The 19,440-nt window shown below is 34.0% G+C and overlaps 1 protein-coding gene and 1 long non-coding RNA gene across 2 annotated transcripts in view; one reads left to right on the forward strand and one right to left on the reverse strand.

Annotated features, from left to right (window-relative positions):
- LOC139497248 (uncharacterized) overlaps window positions 1–19,440 on the reverse strand; it is an 81,081-nt gene that overhangs the window by 59,385 nt on the left and 2,256 nt on the right. The window lies entirely within an intron of this gene.
- LOC139499203 (uncharacterized) lies at window positions 1,202–3,653 on the forward strand. The gene is made up of 3 exons (XR_011658149.1): window positions 1,202–1,523; window positions 2,267–2,335; window positions 3,098–3,653. It is a non-coding gene; the product is annotated as an uncharacterized lncRNA (long non-coding RNA).

Below are 19,440 nucleotides of genomic sequence, written 5' to 3' on the forward strand. Positions count from 1 at the left end.
GAATAATATAAAAGTAAATGATATGTGTTAAAATTAACATGGTTAAAGTCTCTTTGGCACACATACATGTACATAGACCACATCTAATTATTCATTTATTTCTTGGTGTACAGGGTAAAACACTTCATGAATTAAAGAAATGTCAGAGTACAAGTGTTAAATCAAGTTTTAATATTGTCAAAATCTAATATTTTATGTTTACAAAAAAAATTTATAATCGTTCGCCTTTTATCTTTCATGCTTCACCTACATTGTACATGACCTAAAAAAATTGCAAATTAAATATTTTTTTAATAAAATTTTCAAATCGCTCGCTCGCCCCAATTTTTGGAGTCCAAAAATCAGTAGAACAAGAAATTAAATTGGTGTGGCCTAAAAAGGAAAATTAATATTATAATTATTCAGCCTACCTTCTGGGTCCACCTTTTCTGGAGGAAATTTATTTGTTTATATAGGTGATCACTGAAGCATGACTGGAGCAGGGCCCTTCTGAGGTAACTAGTCAGTGCAGTGGGCCCCAACTTGGGAAAATTTGTGGATCCACCACTGAGATAGCATCACATGACACTAAAAGACCCTGCGGAACGTGAATACTGGGTTACTATATGGTGTTTAATGCTAATTAGGTATAGGTTTTGTAGTTAGAAGATTCAATGTTCTGCAATGTACCTGTATAATCATTTAAAAAAATAAGACATAAAATAGATTTGTCGTTTCGGAATCTTATGCATTCTTGGTAATATTTTCAAAAGCGTTCACCAAAAAGTTGTGATTGGCTTAACACATACTAAATATTTGAATTCCATCCAATGATGTGGCTTTATTTTCATTTTGGTCTACGAACAATAAGATTACCATTTACCCCAGGTCTTATATATAGATTTCGGGAAAAGGCGAATTACCTACCTGAACCTTTTGTTTCAAATTGAAGGCTGGAAACAAGCATATAATTTAAATTTGTTTTGGTTTGAATTAAATTAATAAAAAGAAGATGGGTCAGGATCCCTAATAGACCTTGAGATGAGGAACTCAGATGACGTAATTAAAAAAAATATTAGTCCGCCATACAATTGTGGATGCTGTGATTTTAAAAATGGACATAAATGAACAATAAGAACTGTTTTATAGAGCTGGTGTGATGAGAAAAGAAAGATGTAGATTTGACCTGAAATAAATTATTAGAAAGGACAATTATTTTATTGAATTTTATAATCAGAATTTTGGGATTATTTCATGAGGAGACTGACATTTTTCACCATCTTCCGGGGTCCATCAATTTGCGAAAAAAGTAATCTCACTTGCCACCCCGAAAATTTAACCAGACATGTATAAATGTATCAGCTTCGATATGAGCCATCATACATGTTCAAGTAAACGATATGGACTGAGCAACGGAGGAAAACGTTACCATTACGGCCTATGGAGAATTAATTGTAAATGTATACCCAAATTAGAAGCTTAATTCCGGAAGTTTTCAGGCTGATTTATGGATGATTTCACCTTGTACACCACCGAAAATGATGGTTAGTAGTTTTTTATTTATACCTAGTTATTATAAATGGTTTAAGATAAATATTATTGATAAAGATCAGCAAAAACTCAATGAAACTTTGCTTTTAAAATGCATTACTGGCACGGGGCTGAACACTTTTTTTAGGCACAATCATCACTTTGTTTACTTCCGAGAGATCCGAAAGGAATTTGTTTACTATATTGAAAAAGGCAAGAAACAACTTTTAAATATTATTAAATTGTAAGTAAACATGACACAATATAGTCTTCGTTATGTAATTATCACTTCGGTCTACAGGAATACCTGATAATCAAGGGAGATAACACACTTCATACGAGTAAAGTGAGATACATCATCGCATGTGCTTTTATCCAATGATTTGACCCCTGGTCAGTAGATATCATATGCAAAAAAACAGAAAAAACATGTACATGTTTTAAGAAAATCATGAACTAATATTTTTAATGCGCTTGAGCAAAACAATAGATATTGTCATTTCTCAGTGAAAAAGGGGGAGGGTCAAACCTTTTTGAAAACAATATTTCTGCACCTATTCAACTATTAAGCTAGTTAGCTACTACCCATTGCTTCTAAAATAAAAGGTTTAAATGAAGGTGACTAAGCCACAAGGGAGAAGCATTTGTCTTTCTTTGTGATTAAACTTTCAAGAATTAGATTTTTCTCTCTCAATAGTACTTATGTATTTAAATCAAATGATAACACAGCCTGAGTAATTTTTTTGTCTTATTTCAGTTCCAGACATATCATTACTTTTTAACCTGAGATGGCAAACTAGAGATTTTAAAAAGTCCTGAATAACTGGTAAGCATTTTGCTTTATTAGGCAAGCTCTAAATTGTTTATTTATGGTATTTATGCAATTGAAATTACAGTCGGTATGTTAAAAATATGCAAATATGAAAACTGTTGCTATGGTCTTGGTATTAAATGAAAAGGCTTAGTTACAGATCGTTTCGACTCAATATTTCGAGTTAAATCTTGCGGCAACTGTTTCTCACGTAACACTGCAAACTATATTTAGCTCTATTTTGATCTGTCGTTATTTAATGACGCCATAATACATGTGATGTCACAATGTTTCCTTTAAAACCTCATGTGGATTTCTCACTAATAAAAGGTTTTCACTGAAATACATGTTAAAAACATTTTTTCTCAAATAGAATTATGTGAAAGGACAAGTTTTGAAAATTTGCACTATATTGCACTCTAATTATATGATAAAGATGACTTTCCAAGTAGTTAAGAGTGCTTTCCACAGTTATAAATACCAGATTTCCACTAGTAAGAATAATTATTTTGGTGTTGGTTTTTTTATAAAATCTTCATTTTTGCATAATTTCTCTGTCAAAATGCACTTTAAGGCACAAGAAAATTTTATAGAATGCTTTAACAGGGTCTGTGTATTGTAATTAAAGGTTATAATCAGAAGTTTTGTCCTTGTTTTGACTAGTGAAGGTATTCTGGAAGAAATTAATTATACAAACACATTGTATTCAAAATAAATGAATATAGCGACGAAAGTGTCATTGCCTTATAGTGCTAAAACAACTTTATTTTTTTTCAGAAATGGACAAAAATACACAGATTTATTCAGAATGTTATACCGATGAAGATCACATAAAAATATTTTGAAAAATCAGAAGTATGAATTTCAATATGGGTCAGGATCCCTAATAGACCTTGAGATGAGGAACTCAGATGACGTAATTAAAAAAAATATTAGTCCGCCATACAATTGTGGATGCTGTGATTTTAAAAATGGACATAAATGAACAATAAGAACTGTTTTATAGAGCTGGTGTGATGAGAAAAGAAAGATGTAGATTTGACCTGAAATAAATTATTAGAAAGGACAATTATTTTATTGAATTTTATAATCAGAATTTTGGGATTATTTCATGAGGAGACTGACATTTTTCACCATCTTCCGGGGTCCATCAATTTGCGAAAAAAGTAATCTCACTTGCCACCCCGAAAATTTAACCAGACATGTATAAATGTATCAGCTTCGATATGAGCCATCATACATGTTCAAGTAAACGATATGGACTGAGCAACGGAGGAAAACGTTACCATTACGGCCTATGGAGAATTAATTGTAAATGTATACCCAGATGTGGTATGATTGCAAATAAGACAACTCTCCACAAGAGAACAAAATGACACACAAATTAACAACTATAGGTCACGATACGGGCCTTCAACAATGAGCAAAGACCATACTGCATAGTCAGCTATAAAAGACACCGAATTTACAATTGTAAAATAATTCAAACGAGACAGGAACATATATTTACATGCATACATAATGTGGTGGAGTTTTTTTTTATTTTGCAAAAACTTGTTAAAAATATATTGATAGTTCGTGAATCTTTTACAAAAATGTTAGGTGGATATTGTTAAGTTTTTAACACATCTTTTTTCACAGAACTTTTGCATGAAAACTTGGATTACAATATAAGTCCTTCATGTTTATATATATATCATGTATATGAAAAATATTTGTATTAGTACAAATGTAATACTGTTATACTGCTTACTGGATGTTTTTTTTTTGTGTGTACACAATTGTCAATTGTTACTTTTTTTTTTATTACAGGTTCAAGATGACAATGATGAAAACAAAAGTGCAAAAGATAAGCCTTACATGTACATTGCAATACCTGACTGCAGGATCTATGAACAGTTGGTAATCCACAAGCTTTGTGTCAAAATTCTTCTTTTTCAACACATATGTTATCGTCATCCAGAAAACATGGACAACAATGTGTTCAGGGCAACAAAACTTTTTGAAATGGAATAAAGTTAACTTTCCAACCAGACATTCCACAGTGTGATCATGGTGATGTCAAACAGCATGTTAAAAATGATTAAAAATACTAGCAAGACTCAGCTTAAAGGTGAAAGGAGGACCCAGTTATTGACACCCATCTTTTCTTGCCTGTTTTTTCTGGACAGAAAGAAAACCCTTCATTAATAGAATGCAGAAAGTGAAAGATATGGCTAATGGACTGTTAAATTGTAAAATTAACGTTAACGGAACCTAGTACCTACAAATGGAAACATGTGTAAAGCAAAAACTTCATGTAATCTATAAAGTAATTCAACATCTTGTAGCAGCCTCGTAGAGATTGTTCTACAGCAGTTAGGGATGACCAAAGGTGAACAGTTCTAGTTTTCAACATGAACACAGACATGTCAGACAGATTAATCAAGTACAATTTGATTAAAAAGAATTTATGCACATATACATGTACGTTGTACAATGTTGTACCTGTATAGTGGAAAAATTACATGTGCAGTTGATTACGCACAGAAGACCAACATAAAAGGGCTAAATGTTATAGATATCTGTAAATTTACATTATGTTCATAAGAACAGCAGTATCAACATTTGAACAGTAACTTCATCCATTATTTTTTTGTCAAACGTGTGTATCAAAACATTAATTTGATTAAATATTTCTTTTTATGCACTGTACTTTCATTACAATTTCGTGAGTAATTAGGCCAGTTTGATTTCAGATTTTTATGAAAATTCTTGGGTCTTTCATCATGTTTATCACAATTTTTATAAGTTACTATACCGCTTTCAACAATGAGTAAAACTCTTTATCATTTGCATTTATACATACAATTACATTTGTACATGAGTTATGCTACCTTTAATACACAAATAAACAAATAATGACAGACAGCAACCAAAAAAGAACAACATAAGCTTTAGCTTGAGCATGTTGAGAGACTGGCACATAAAATGTGACATAGTAAATATAAAAAAGAAGATGTGGTATGATTGCCAATCAGACAATAGTAATCATGTTTTTGAGAGTTTTTCAGTGACATTAACATATACATGTATCAGAATAAGAAAGGGCATAAGATATCATGTACATGTATGGGTACATACAAAATTAAGAAATGTGGTTTCATTGCTAATGAGACAACTCTCCCCAACATGGGCAAGCAACTAACATGACTAAGTGACGTAAAAGTCAAAAACTAAAGGTCAGTGTAAGGCCTACAACTATGAGCAAATTTCATACAACATAGTAATTTAGCTGAAATGCTCGTCTTGAAAATTGTACTGCCTTTAACAATTGAGGGTGTTGCAGTACAAAATTCAATAAAAAAGAATTAAACCAGAAAAAAAATTCAACCCTGAGAAATCCTTAGAAAATTATGTAAATAATGACAAATGAAACATGCTGTGGTGAATACAGGTTCAAAGTTTGAGATGCAGGTTGTTCAATCGAAGGTGGTACCTTGTACTTTTAAATCTAATGTTACGGAAAGTTTCATGTACATTCAACAGCTAAATTTAGGATTTTTATATTCTTGCAATATATTTAAAAAGGCCTCGACAATAACGCTTGTCCAATTGTCCGGTACCAGAGGGAAAAAAGGTCGGACAAGTAAAAGCTATATCAAGCTTGTCCGACGGGACAAGTAAAATTATTCTGCAGAAAATAAGTTTCATCCAACTTTGATGAAAGTAATTATAAACAAAAAAAACAAGGAAAGAAGATAAAAACAAGTAATAATTTGACTGTTTACTTTGAAACTTTGAAACATTTTATTTCTCAAGACCCCATCACTTGCAATCGATAATTTAAAACTGGTTCTTTGTCAGATACTTTTTAACAGGTAAAATGCATACTATTCTCAGAAACCAGTCTTACTGATCCGAATCAGCGATGCCCTTTGTAGATAAGGTAACTTTACAAGACAGTTCGTCACCAGCTGGAAACATTTGGCTTCCAGTACTGTTGGTTTAATAGACAGTTTGGCACCGTGAGATTCATATTTTAATAAACATGATTAATAGACAGTTTGGCAACCCAGAAGACATTTCGGGACCAAGACAAATCAGTACCTTGTTTTCCTACCTTATTCTGTTGCTTCAAAATAAATACCATACCAGTAATTTTTTAACAAAAATATTTTTCAAATAAAAAAGAAGAAATCATTTACCACAAAATTGACAAAATCATATTTAATCATATGTAGAAAAAAAAATACTTGCAATACAGTGACATATAGTTGTTAATTTCTGTGTCATTTGGTCTCTCGCAGAGAGTTGTCTCATTGGCATACCTCATCTTCTTTCTTTATTGATTATATTTGAATAATTTTTTTTTCAACTTAAAAAAAGGGGGACGAAAGATACCAAAGGGACAGTCAAACTCATAAATCTAAAACAAACTGACAACGCCATGGCTAAAAATGAAAAAAACAAACAGAAAAACAATAGTACACACGACACAACATAGAAAACTAAAGAATAAACAACACGAACCCCACCAAAAACTAGGGGTGATCTCAGGTGCTCCGGAAGGGTAAGCAGATCCTGCTCCACATGTGGCACCCGTCGTGTTGCTTATGTGATTACAAATCCGGTAAATAGTCTAATTCGGTAGGTCATATTCATGAAAGGGAAGGGGATTGTAGTTACGATGTAAGGAACATATCCGATATCATTTGTGAAACGGTTATTCCATAACGGTCAACCAACTCGTGATGTCTCCGTAAAATTTACGAAGGGATGAAACCAGGATACAAATCCAATGAGTGTACATTGACAGGTCTATCAGACTTTGCCTCATGTGCAGAGTCTGATGAGACTTTGGCTTTGATGAAAACTAGAACCTAAGTCCTGTGACATGACTTGATTCAGTTGTTCTCGACTCATATATTTGAAAAGTCTTTCAAAAGATCAAATCAAATTCTGTTTCATTGTTGAAATTCATTTTGTTCCTTGAATCAACTTAAAATGCAAAAAAGGTTATTATCAAGATTTTGTTTGGACAAGTTACAATTTCATTCGGACAAGTAAGTTTTGGTATGTACTTGTCCTACTGGACAAGTTGAAAAAAAAGTTATTGTAGAGGCCTGTCAAAAGAATCTACTACATGTATAAGGTAAAGAGTGTCGGTCAACATGAGTGACTAGCTTTTAAGTATACATGCATGACATGTAGATATCAATGAATACCAGCAATTGATGAAGTTCAAACTCTGTAGACAATGCAGAAAAAAAAAGAAAAAAATATATCAATAGCTCAATCTTCTTCTTCTCTCCGTATTAGCTTCCTTTATAAGGAACACCAAGGATTATCTCCAAGTAAAAGTTTTATTTACACATTAAAATATATGTATGTTATATATATTTTAAAAGTTAATATCCACCAGTATAATACACAGTAAAAGAAAACTCTTTCTATTTACACATAAAATCCGAGTGTCTTTTATAAACGTTAAAACACAACTTATACGGAATAAAAACTGTTTGTTTCAGACCGTCAACCATCCATTGCCTCAAGCAACTTTAAGCGTTTGATATACAGTTTATAACACATCTCCCTTGTTTTGGTTTCTATCATATTCATTATCTTGTCGTCTCTTAGTGTTTGTGAGAAATGCCTACAGTCTATAATTAGCCTGATGATATTTGATTTAGATTGAAAGACACTGTGCCAGACTTCAGCTGTTATATGTTGAGTAACATATGTCTTGATTGGTTGAAAGTATGTAATTCTAGTATTTGATAAAATTGGACACTCCAGGAGAAAATGAGAGATATTTTCCTCAGTGAGATTACATAGTTGGCAGACTGAAGAAGGTGCTTGATTAAATTTCGCTCGATCAGAATTCAGAATAAAGGTTCCTGAAACTATTCTAGCTTTAATAATAGCTTTCCGAACTTCGGCTTTTGTCTTGTCAAATATAGTCCATACTGGATGATTTTTGCCAACAAGAAGATGTTCAATATCCATATGTTTTAGAGTTGATTTAGATTCTGCGTCGTCCCTTAGAGTATTTTGCCAGTATGTGTTCAGATGCTTCGTCACAAGAGATTTCCATTTCAATTTTGAGGGAAGAGTTTCTTGGAGAAGATGAATTGGAGGCAGTCCATACTTTAACAGGACTTCTCGAATTTTTGAGAAGAAGCTGTTCGGGTTGTCATAGTTGACCGACATTTGTCTGATGATATGATATCATCAACTCTTTGAACATTTGAAGACAGTAAATTATGTAGGAAAGACAGTTGCTTTTTGTGTAGTTCAGCCTCTATTGGCAATCCACCAATTAAAAGATATATTGCAGCTATAGCCGTGCGTTGAGGAAGAGATTGAAAATGTCTTAAATTCTTTCTATGAAAAGATTCCAGCTGTGATATATTAGTCTTATTTAGAGGAATGGCTTCCAAACCATAAAGGAGTCTTGGTAGAACGTATGTGTTGTAGATTTTATAAGATGTTACTGGATCTAAGCCGTTTGTTCCATGCACCCCAGAGCCCATTAATGCATACAAAGTTCGTCTTGCGAGCTTTATTCTATTGGCCACATTTATTTCTCCTTCCTTTTTCCAACTTCTAGTTATACCTAAATGAGTTGCTTCTTTAGATATTGTAACCGGAGTATCGTATAGAGTCCAGTCAGCATTTGTAACCTTTCCACATGTAACAATTTTTGTTTTTGTAGGATGAATTTTGTAGTGATGTTGTTTAGAATATCTTTCCGAAACGTTGAGCATAATTTGAAGATTGTCTCTATTTGTTTCAATAAAAGCCATATCATCAGCGCATGTAGGAGTACCAACAAAAATATTTCCAGTATTTAAACCTAGAGAGTTTCTTTCTAGTTCTAAAAGTAGGTCTTGTACAAATATTTTGTAGAGATGAGTAGACAAAATCCCACCTTGTCGTACACCTTGGTGGACCGAGAATTTTTCACTAAGGTCGCCTTGCCATTTCACTTTTGTTGAGAGATTAGAATATAGATCTTTAATTACCAGCCAAAGGAAAGAAGGAATATTTAAGTCTAATAATTTATCTAGGATAATGTCATGCTGTACCACATCAAAGGCTGATTTAACATCCAAGAAACCCATATAAAATTCATTGTTTTTCCTTGTTTGATCATATTTTGATTCAGATATAATGAAGCTAGAGATGAGAGGATTTAGGCCTTTAGTGAAGCCAAATTGTAAGTTCGTAATGTTTTGCAGATTGAGTTTAGGTAGAATGCAGTATTCGAAAACTTTTCCTATGACTGGGGTTACTGTAATACCACGGTAACTGTTGACATCAGAGGGATCCTTGTCCTTTTTTAAAACGGGGAAGAGAATGCCAGTCTTGAAAGTGCCTGGAGTCTTTAGAGTTTCTATTATGTTATTGAAAAGTTTTGTAAGATAAGGAGCTATTTCATTTTTGGAGAATTTGAGATGTTCAGCACATAATCCAAATTCATCAGGACTTTTATTCATATTTAATTCTTCAATGGCTTTGATTATATCAGCTGATGTAAAATAGTCAGACGGTATTTCCTGGTCTTCGAGTGTTTTCAACATTTCTTTTAGACGAATTTTGCATAAATTTACATATAAATCATCAAATTGTTCCGGTTTAGGGGCACTCAAATCTTCATAATAGTTTGCGAAAGCTTTCCTTTGGTCTTTAGCCAGAAAAAGATATTCATTTTCATCAGTTTTTATACAGTTTATTGCAGATTGGGAGTTATCACCCAAATTTCTTCTGATGAGTCTGTGGAACATCTGTGAGCTAGAGGTGTTCATAATTTTATTATGGATGGTATTTCTGTCGATGGCTTGTTCCATTCGCTGACGTTGACGAAGCTTTTTTTTATGGATTTTTAGTTCAAGAGATAAGGGATGGCCAATTGGTTTCCCTAAGTCTGCCCATTTGTTGTAAATAACTTTACACATCCTGAGTAAGACTGTAACTTCAGGGGTAGCTTTCCATTTAGGGCCTTTCAGCTGAGTAATTTTTGACGGAATGGATTGTTGTTGAGCGTTAAGAAGCGAATTTGAGATAATATCTATTTGTTTATCAATGTCCAGTGTTGGAAGATCTTTTTGAAGCAACTCATTTAGGATTGTTTCCCTGTATTTCTCTTCATCTCTTTGCTCCCATAAAACTTTCGTTTTAATGGTTTTCTTTTGATTTGTATTGCGGACAAGAAGAGGTATGCTGATATTTGTATGTAGAATGACTGCACAATGTGCCGAGGTGTTAGCATAGGATTTGTCTAGAATGGAATACTTTTTAGATAAATTATTCCTGTTGGAAAGAATATAATCTATCTGTGACGAACCATGGTGAGCATGATGAAAGAAGGTAGGTTGATTGCCTAGATCTGGTCGAAAAAGAGAAACTTCCTGAACAAATTCCTTCAAAAGTTTATCATGTTTGTTTGTTCTAGTCTGAAGAAGGGAGCCATTAAGATCACCAGCCAGAATTATAATATATTTGGATTGATGTTTTTCAATGATGTCGAAAATTATATCCAGACATTCAGAATATTGGATTTCAGAGTTAGTATTTATTGTAGGCATATATGCATTGATGATACAGAGCATAGGTTCTGTTGCTATTGTAATAGCAATGATTCGTTCATTTCCTACTTCAAGTTTCTTAATTTTGCTTGACCATTGTTTGGGCCACAAGATTGAGACCCCAGCTTGTCCTCTTGTCGCTTTAAAATTTGAAATAGGTTCACTAGTATCGTGGCATCTAGTAAAATTATCCAGAGATGGTATTAGCTTTGACATAGTTTGTTTTTGGAATTCCCAGAGAAAGTGTTCTTGGAGGCACACGATTGTATTTTGCAGATCCAGTGTATGTAGGTATTGATGATTTGACTTGATACCTTCAATATTACAAGAAAGAATATTTATAGTCTCGTGGACCTCAGTATTACTCTTTGATCTGGAGGATGTTTGAAAAGGCCTGTTTGACGAAAAGGATGATCAGAATTCCCTTTAGTATTGACATTAGAATTTGTTTGAGCATCCAAACTTGGCGATACTGGCGAATCCTGAGAGGTAATGTTAATAGAGGAGTGAGAAACTGTTACATCATGATTTGTATTTGTGTATAAGTCTATGGATTCTGAGAGCAGTTGTAAAGATGTCCCTTCTCCTGTACTTGGTGTAGGGAGGAGTGCAGGACGACACGTCGTGGATAATCCCACTATTGGTTGTCCTGACTTCCCTATCCTATCCCTTAGAGGCAATTGTTTAGTTGTACATAGTTTTCTAGACTTTTGATGAGCAGTATGTTGAACTTGGTTAGTTTGATGAAAAGTCCTTTTGTGTTGAGAATGAGAATCCATTAACTGAGAATTGTTTGGCAGATGAGAGGGCTTCCTTTGCGAAGATTGCGAATGAGATTGTTGTTGGGAATTCTTCACATGAGCACTAGATTGTCTTGATTAAGTTTCAGCATGTGAAACCGGAAATTGACCAATAGGTTGGCCCTGTTGTGGATAGTTGCATTGTTGAGAGTGTTGTGGCCGATCATGTAGCCCCCTAGTGTCCATATGGTTAGTTGATGGATAGGCCATATGGATGTTGTTCAGATGAGGCGCATTTAGGTCGTTATAAGCTGGTGGTTGAAATTGATGAATAAATTGATGATGATTGTAGGCTTGAAAAGATGGGATAGGGTGCAGCGGTATGTGGCTAGATGTTGAAGCTGGATGTTGGAAATGGTTAAATGGTGGTGCACCGCAATGCATATTTGGAGGATGTGCTGACATGGGGTAAGCTGATCTTGTTTGCATTGCAAGCTGTGTTGTTAGAGCTGTATTGATGCACATATTTTGAACCATTTGATTTTCGAGCATTCTGATTCGTTGCTCCATTAGTTCATCTCTAATCTTTTGTTGGCAACACGAACTTTGGTTATGTTGACTTTTTGACTATGAACGTTATGGTTTGAGGAATTTAAAGACAGGCTATTCACTACATTTTTGAGCTGATTAATTTCGTTTTCTAAATTTAGAATTCTTGTCTTTTGGTTAATGATGATATCTTCTTTTTCATCTTTTGTTTTATAAGCTCTTTTTGTTGTTTTAGGTTTAATTATCTCAGCATTAATTGGAATGTTCACCTGGTTTTCATTCTGTGAACCAATAGTGTCCGAAGCTGTTGCCAAGGGGAAGTCGGGACAGCTCGTCGTGGATAATCCCACTGTTGGGTGACCCAATTCCCCCTTAGCATCATTAGAAGAGTTTATTGCTGGAGAGTTTGAAATCAACTGTTTATGAGTATTAGAAGATGGGTCGATTATGCTTAGATTTGATAATATAGAATCTGAGTGGATATCCTCATTATCTTGAGTCACTTGACAGAGCGTCTCATTTGTGTTTCGGTCTTCATATAACAGATCATTGTTGCAGAGCATGCAGATAAAATCCTCCCCCTGGATGCTATTTAGGTTTGTTTTATCTTTGTTTATGCCTGTGCATTCGAAGTGAAGCCAAAAGTTACATTTGTCACATGCTATACCTTCCTCAACAACAAACTCTGAACACATAGGGCAAATTTCGGTTAAAGGCTTGGATATGGATGATTCTAACGGAGTAGATTTTGGTGAGCCGGAAGAAATGTCCAGGACTTGTGGAGATGGTGAAGGGGACAGTGCAAGGCGACACGTCGTGGATGTTCCCACTGTTGGTTGCCTTGACTTCCCTTTCAGGATGGATGAAGCAGAATTTCCTAAATTTCTGTCTTTATCTTTATAATTAGCACTTATATCCTCCAGGTAGTTGGCTATTTCATTATTTAAAATGTCAAAAGAATCAAAATGTTTGGATAGGTAAGCACAGAGATCTTTGAAAATGCCATTTACAAATAATTCAACTCTACTACCATTGACGTTGATCAGGCTAGTTGTATTGTATACATTAACTACATATTTCAGTTGCGAGCCAATTTGTCCGTTATTTTTACGGTTGTAGATTCTGTAAGAGTGGTCTACAGTAATGTGAGTTGAGTCAAGATTTTTCTGCTCTTTCACTGCCAAATTGTTGTTGAAGTTTTCAGAAGTGAAATGTGACAATAAGAAGTTTTTTGTAGCCTCAAAAGCTGCTGTGGAGAATTCAATTACGAAGTTTTTGCCAGGTTTCATTTCATATTGAATATGTTGTTTTTGACATGTTTCCTGTTTTTTGTCCAGAGCTTTGGAGCGATTGAGAGAGTAGTTTTTACTTCTAGTAGATATATTATCTAAATTTGAATCTTTGGAGTTGCTTAATTGATGTAATCCTTTTAGCGAGCCTGTAGATTTTGATTTTGATAATGTTGAAATCATATCCATATTTAAAAATGTAGGAATGAGCCACTCAAGTATATAATTGTTAGTTTAATTTTAAGGTTGCCAACAGTCTTTGATGATCAGATTTGATATTTTTCTAAGCCAGACTTTTGCCAGACTAGTGCTGGGATGGATGCCGTCTTTGTACAGAGTAAAGTTGTAGTTATGTCTTGTAAGATGCTTCTTTGATTTTGAATTTTTAGACTGATTATGAGAAATATCTACCGAGAACATAGGCGAAGGATTTGTAGCAAGTTGAGTGTTCAGTTCTTTAATGTAGCAATTGAGCTTTTCTAGTTGAGATATAAGTATTTCGTCTTGAGGATTGAAAGAAGATGGTTGTTGATGCTTTTGATATTTATTCCATTCTACAATTGAATATATTGGAATTTCCAGAAAAGTTAAATGTGAGTTCGGGTATTTGGCGAGAAGCGTGATAAATTGATCATAAGTGTCAAATATAGATTGCAGGATATTATCAGTTGGTAAAGCTAACGAGATGAAAGGACGCTTGTATGATGTAAGGTCACAGGTGCCTAGCCAGACATATACATGGATGCTATCCAAACGATCAGTAAGACGTTGAATATTAGATTCAAGCCAAGAATATCCTGCGACAGTGGATCTACCCCGTTCACAATACCATCTGATTTCGTGGTCAATTTCTGTTTCAGTATGAGTTTTTAAATAATTTCCTTTACTATCGGAGATAAGAATTGGAGTATTTGATTTTTCAGAGGTTATCTCAGGTAATTTCCGTTTCAGATATTTTTCTAATTTTCTCTCGGACATTGATTTCAGCTGGATATTAAAAATTATATGTTGATAAAATGTTTTTGTCACTAAAAATTAATTACGGTTTAAGCACACGGCGAAACGTAAAATATATACGACAGGTTAAAATAAATATGCAAATGTTAAAAGGTAAGAATGATGAATGATGATGAATAAATCTCCGTATTTCCTCGGATGGCGAGATTTGGAATAAATGTTTATATAATATTAGAATGTACAATTGTTGTTCACTAAAATAGTTGTATATTGAAGTTGAAGGAATATTTGTTGAGTTTTGTTGAGATTTTTTTCAGCAAGCAAAGATGGCGGAATGGTTGACGGTCAATGTGAAAAATGTTATTTGAAAAACTTCGTAGTTAACACTTTTTCGGGAATAATTATTGGATGAGTTTTGTGTATATACAATGTGTAAATGTTTTTGCACTAAGGAATGAGTTGTGGTGTGGTGATGACGACTAAAATCTAAAATTTCTTTCGAATCTTCCTCTCAGACTTTTCTTGCGACATAGCTCTTTCATTCACACGAGGACATCAAACTTGATTGGTGTAAAACACACGAAACATGCACAAGGACTCATAAAGAAATATTTAAAGAAGATAAGCATATATAAAAGCAACAATTTGGTACTAAACATGAATCCCAGTAAAAGTTGAACTTGTAAAAGTATGTTCCATTAGATGATTAGACTGTATTTGGACAGAAAACATACTTTCAGTCGTGTTAAATATACAGATACATGTAATCATAAAGTCTTGCCATTTTCATTATCAAAATAAGACACAGATGAGACTTCTATCATTGTCTTCGCTTATTTATTTTTCTTCCGTAAAGTTACATTACACATATTGCCTATTGTAAACCACTCAAACTTTATACATGTACAGTACTGTAAATTCAGAAATAATTGAATGCGAATAATGTGACTAGGTAAATATCGCAATAATAAGAATTTGCATTCTTAAACATTTTTAAATGAAACATACACATTTATGAGGAATTATTTAAAATCACAATAAATAAACATTTTTTGTAAAATTTGTGAATGGAATTTAGGGAATATGCATGTCAATGAGATAACCCAACCAAAGAGCAGATAACTGCTAAGGCATCCATTCTTGAATAATTGCAATAATAAATGATCATATACTGGAAATAGTATAATAAATGCATGCAAAACATTCAGTATTTACAGTCTTTAAAAATTGCTGGGTATCCAGATTTTACATCTTTTATAAACTGATTTTATTTAAATTATGAATCATTTTTCAATAATATAAAGTTGAAAATTGACATATATATATATGTGAAATCTAATTTGGTAAGTGTTGGTTATATAATTTCTAAGTTTATCCAGATTTTTTAAAGAGGGGTCAACAAGAAACATGTAAGCAATACACATGATACATGGTCACACAAAGACTTTAATGCAATTTGTCTGTTTTTATATCATACACAGCAAGTGAGCAACCCCCAGAAAAAAGATGTCTGTGTAGCAACAGATGATAGAAAACTTTGAAGTTGCCCCAGCCTGAATATCAAATTATCTTCCATTTAAAATTAAGGCCTAAATTAAAATATTGTTTGTTTGCCCTTTTCTGACCCTATGTCTTGAAACAGGGTAGGTAGGTAGGTAAAATATTTTATTTTTCTTTCCCAAAAAATAACTTAGCTCGGTACATTTTTAGTCATGGGTAGGCAGGTACATGTAGGTATAATATTTTATTTTATAGATACAAAATCTGCATGATATCATTTTTGTCTGTATTGCTTTTGTTTAAGTATGCTTTTGCTAATAAGTTTTAGTATAATAGTCCCAAGTTTTCACTTTTGAAAAAAAAATATCATATATATAATATGAAGTTATTTCATATGCAAAACAATTTTTTTCAAATATCAAAATATAGGGCGGTGCAGCATATTGAAACGTTTATACACCTAGAATTTTTAAGAATTTTAACTTACTAATATTCTGTACTACGTACATGTACCTTGTACGCTTAACCTGGACCTAAAGTTTTTCTGTAAGAGATGACTTTGTCCTGGTAAAATATGTCCGGATAGACATACCATGCATACTTTGTACATTACTAGTAGAAAAAGTCCCTAGAGTGTTTAAATTTTCGTGTGTGCCTGTGTTTCCAATAAAAATGCTACAAGACTTGAAACTCAATTGTCACGTTTTTTACATCGCATTTATATATGATCTGTATGGAAAAACTTTGCGATTTTACTGCCAAATATTCTCCCCTTTACAGATCTTTGGTTCATGTTAGATATAAATCAGAATATATCAATGCTGGTCAAAGGCATCGTTAACATAATCATCCTGATCTACGGACCAAAAGCCATCACTACATAGGATACAAAGTCTGTATACAAAATATTTTGTACACACATTGATAATTTAGTATTGGAGGAACATTTTTTGAATGAACCCAGCTCTTCAAGTATAAAGACACAGAGTAACGTTTGTTAAATCATGATTTCAAAGCTTTCAATACAACATCCATTTCAAACAAATTTATGCTTTGAAACTCCAAACGCAAGTGTTCGTTCATGTCAAACGCTCACATGATACAAAACAGACTAGACCTTATACGGGAAAGATAAAACCTGAGAATTCCGGTAAAAAAGCTTTGAGCGGGAAATACAAATATAAGATTAATTTTTGGTAGGAACGAAAAATAAAATAAAATAAAATCTTGCTGGTAAACACAATAAAAGATTTTCAGGCGGAACAAATTTATAGGGTCGGTTGGTAAAGGGCAAACAAACAATATTTTAATTTAAGCCTAAGTGGTTTTCTTTACTTTTCAAGACTTCTGATTGGATTTGTCTTACTGATTTTCAAACATATTTTGCAACTGAATATGTCAGAACTGCTGTTTTCTTTTATATATTTTATGCATACTATTAGCATAAATTTACAAATTCATATTTAATAGAAAGGATTTAAATATGTTGAGATCAAGGATTTATTTAGCAAAAGATCAGTGATTTATATAGCAAGATCTAGCTTTTCACAAAATAAATAGTCTGACATAGTCATAAATCACCTGGGGCTAGAGGAAAATAAATGGTTGATGAACAGGACCAAGCACTGGCGGATCCAGAAATTTTCCTAAGTGGGGACCCATTGACTGCCTAAGAGGTAGTCCAAATAATTATGACGTCTTGAAAGGCTATATTTTTTTCTTTGACGCCTTACTTCGTCCTTTCAAGACGTCATAATAATTTGGACTACCTAAGAGGGGGCCCGCTCTAGTCGCGTTTCAGTGATTCCCTATACAAGCAACCAAATTTTTTTCCCAAAAATGGGGAGCCCCCCCCCCCTAAATCCGCCTCTGCCAAGGACAACATAACATATATATAGAACTCAGATAACCAACTTATACACCATAAGACTACTCTTCAAAGTTTAAACGACCAAATTTGCATAGAGATTGGTATTACAAATTATTTATGAAGGCGGAACTGCACATATTTTGTCAGTCTTTTTTTCCAGGAAAATTCGACATTCTACATACAGTTGAAACCTGAAGAAGTGCATCAAACACGCACAACTTGTTTTACTATCATCGGTTACCACAAAGGTCAAACGATTTCAACGGATATTGTCAATAAGATCAATTTATGTTGAGGTTTAATAATGTAAATACTCCAGCATCGTCAACTGTGACAACAGAGTTGCGGTTCTTTGATGATTGTTCGGGTCGTCAGTGCGCTTGAATGACATAGACAATTAATCGAAACCATAGTTACGAAATCTAAATTCACAAAAAGCAGGTTACCAGAGACGATACTTCTCAAAAAAATCAACTGAAATAGAAAGCTATAGTTCTAACCTAATAGAAAAGTGCTGCGCGCTTAATGAATATGAAACTGTAATCAAATTAAGAACGAAACTGTGTACAAATTTAACGTTATATGCTGCCGGGTAAACTAAAAATATTATTTTTATTTAATATGTTCACTTCTGGAAAATCGCGCAGCACTTTTAAGCAACAAGAAAGCACAAGGATTTGTTATATAAATATGGGAGGGTGTCATATCTCTATACCTGATCCACATCCTCCTATATCTGTATACTCCATCCACACCCTCCTATATCTGTATAGCCCATCCTTACCCTCCTATATCTGTATACCCCATCCACACCCTCATATCTGTATACCCCATCCTTACCCTCCTATATCTGTATACCCCATCCACACCATCCTATATCTGTATACCCAATCCACACCCTCCTATACCTGTATACCCTAACCAAACTCTCCTATATCTGTATACCCCATCAACACCCTCCTATATCTGTATAGCCCATCCTTACCCTCCTATATCTGTATACCCCATCCACACCCTCCTATATCTGTATACCCCATCCTTACCCTCCTATATCTGTATACCCCATCCACACCCTCCTATATCTGTATACCCAATCCAAACCCTCCTATACCTGTATACCCTAACCACACTCTCCTATATCTGTATACCCCATCCACACCCTCCTATATCTGTATACCCCATCCACACCCTCCTATACCTGTATACCCCAACCACACTCCTATATCTGTATACCCCATCCACACCCTCCTATATATGTATACCCCATCAACACCCTCCTATATCTGTATACCCCATCCTTACCCTCCTATATCTGTATACCCCATCCACACCCTCCTTTATCTGTATACCCAATCCACACCCTCATATATCTGTATACCCCAACCTTACTCTCTTATGTCCGTATACCCCATCCACACCCTGATATATCTGTATACCCCACCAACACTCTCCTTTATCTGTATACGCCATCCACACCCTCCTATATCTGTATACCCCAACCACACTCTCCTATATCTGTATACCCCATCCACACCCTCCTATATCTGTATACCCCATCCACACTCTCTTATATCTGTTTACCCCATCCACATCCTTCTATATCTGTATACCCCATCCACACCCTCCTATATCTGTATACCCCATC

Source organism: Mytilus edulis, chromosome 12 (assembly GCF_963676685.1).
Source record: "Mytilus edulis chromosome 12, xbMytEdul2.2, whole genome shotgun sequence".
Taxonomy (NCBI): domain Eukaryota; kingdom Metazoa; phylum Mollusca; class Bivalvia; order Mytilida; family Mytilidae; genus Mytilus; species Mytilus edulis.